Source organism: Micropterus salmoides, unplaced genomic scaffold (assembly GCF_014851395.1).
Source record: "Micropterus salmoides isolate LMB-PRFRI ecotype aquatic unplaced genomic scaffold, ASM1485139v1 Ms_hic_scaffold_16, whole genome shotgun sequence".
Taxonomy (NCBI): Eukaryota; Metazoa; Chordata; class Actinopteri; order Centrarchiformes; family Centrarchidae; genus Micropterus; species Micropterus salmoides.
The window spans coordinates 3,562,269-3,564,786 of NW_024040707.1; positions in this window are offsets into that span (position 1 = coordinate 3,562,269).

The following is a 2,518-nucleotide window of genomic DNA, read 5'->3' on the forward strand; positions in this document are numbered from 1 at the left end:
AATAAAATTACAATTTTCAAATTATGCAATATCATGCTGCGGAGCTGGCTTTTCTTTTGCATGATAATGTGTTTTTGTCAGGGTTTGTGGTGGTGTGGCAGGTTGCAGGACCCAAACGCAGGACACAGAGTGGAGCAGGTATAGTTCAATGGTTTATTAAAGCAAACAAAAGGCGAGCACACTTACAACTGAGTGGCTGAGTCCATGTCCAAAATAAATAAGCAATCCAAACAAAACCGGTGATCCAAAAGAACTCAAAAGGCAAACTCCAACTAACCATAGAACTGGCAGGGCAAGACAACGCAAGAAACTGTACACAAAGTAACAGGAGGTAATGACAGAAACACCAGGTATATATACACAGGGACTAACGAGCAGGGCGGGAGCTACGGAGGTGACAGACATGAGACTAACGAGGCAGGCAGAGAGATAGCAGGGAAGACAGAGAGAGGCAGGCAGGCAGAGACAGTAAAGAGGAACAAAGAGGCAGGCCGACAGAGTGATAACTGGGGGAAACAGACGGAACACTTCACAGGCAGAAAAGGGGCCAAGTAACCCACACAGACCAAAATAAAAACACTAAGACACAAAACTAGGAGCTAAGACACAGGGCTGAGATGCAGGAAACAATCTATAACACATGACAGACCGGTACAAACAGAGCTGAACAGAACCAGTAAATGAACAAGGGAATATACTAAACAGAGAACAGAAGACCAGGAGTAAACACTAAAGACATGAACTAAAGTACAGGACAGAGTACAGAAGAGCAAAGACATGGAACCAAAACCAACTAAATAGCAGATACAAACCCAAACCCTCAGAATAAAAACCAGAAAACACAGCACTCGGGACAGGATCGTGACAGTACCAAAAAAAACAGACAGACCAGAACACAGCACAAACAACAAAGTCCAGGCCGACCGGGGGGTGGAGGGAGGCAAGGCCAGAAAAACAAGAAAGACACAGTCCAGGGAGCAGAACGAGAGAGGACCATGGAGGTCGGGGGGTTGACCTGAGGGCAGAATAGGGGGACCAGACAAGGAAACCTCAGGCGGGCGGCCCGAGGACAGAGCAAGGGGGAAACAGTTCAGGAGGCCCTCCTGACCCAAATGGCCGAGCAGAACCGGGGGGCCACAGGGTTCGGGAGGCCGTCCCGAGGGTCGATCGAGCAAGTCAGGCAGATCAGCCAGGAAACAGAGATCAGGAGGTCGTGCTGGAGGACGACAGAGAGAACCGGGGCTCACCTGAGGCCTCACCTCTTCAGGGCCACGGGCTGAGCGGCAGGGCTGATAACCACCGGCAGAGAACAGGGAGCAGGGGTCGAGAGAACCACCGGCGAAGCAGGTGCCGGTCAGACCACCGACGGGGCAGAAGTAACAGGAGTCGGCTGGACCACCATCTTACCTTGTGCTGGTCGGACCACCGATGAGGGAACAGGAGTCGATCGGACCACCGGCGGAGCTGAATCAACAATACAAAAATTAGTTTTGCTGTCCTGTCATGAATCAAGCTGTCCAAGGATACCTGAAAAACCAGAGATCACCAAAACAATATTCAGTGTATATAGCTTCCACTTTGCCCAGGTCTCTCTCAGTATAAATATATTGGATGTCAAGAGACTGTCTGATAAATATATATATTACAGACACACATTAATCAGCATTACTGTAAATGTGCCAGTGTTCGCCTGCATTCAAAATGCCATAAGCACGTCCCAAAATCAAGCATGTAGCATTTGGGGTGTAACTGCAGGATAACGCAGACATCGATGCACAAGAACAAATGCATGGCTACGTGTGGAGCCTACGGTGTAGCTACGCACGTAGACCCTATTCAGGAGTATAAATCAAGCTTTAGAGATTGGACATGTGAGGAGAGAGTGTGTGACCTGCTAAAGAAGCGTTTGATTGGTTGTGTTTGGAAAAGGAAGGCAAGTCACTTCCTGTTAGATTTTTATGTCTTAGGTGATAAAAACTATTTATTAAATATACCATATACCCTCAGACTATTTCCCAAGCACCTTCTCTTCTGTTCTCACTTCCCTCAGAAGTCTCTCACTACGATCCAATCCCCATCTCCACCCTAAAGCACACATACTGGATCTGTTGACGGATCCTATTCATTTTCTGTGACAGGCAGGAGCTCATGCGGTGCATGAAGGACACGCCGTGGAGAGCTGACTGATCAGTCGCTGTATCTGAATTTGTACAAACACAACTTGCTCAACTTTACAGAAATTAGCCTGTTCAACACAACACACCAGGTTCACGAAACAGACAGCAAACTGTAAAACTAGGCAGAGCTGATCAAATATGAATCAAGATTCTGTTACTGGGTTGCCTATTTCTTGCCTCAGTTCCTGACCCCGCCACCACGTTGAAAACAGATAATCCACAGCTACGCACGGTCCAACTTGCAGTTTTGTCACCCAGTTGCAGAGCATTCATTGGTTGGCTGCATCCAGATGCATCCTCACCTGATTCTGTGTGTCTCCAGTTTAAGACCTGAACCCCCA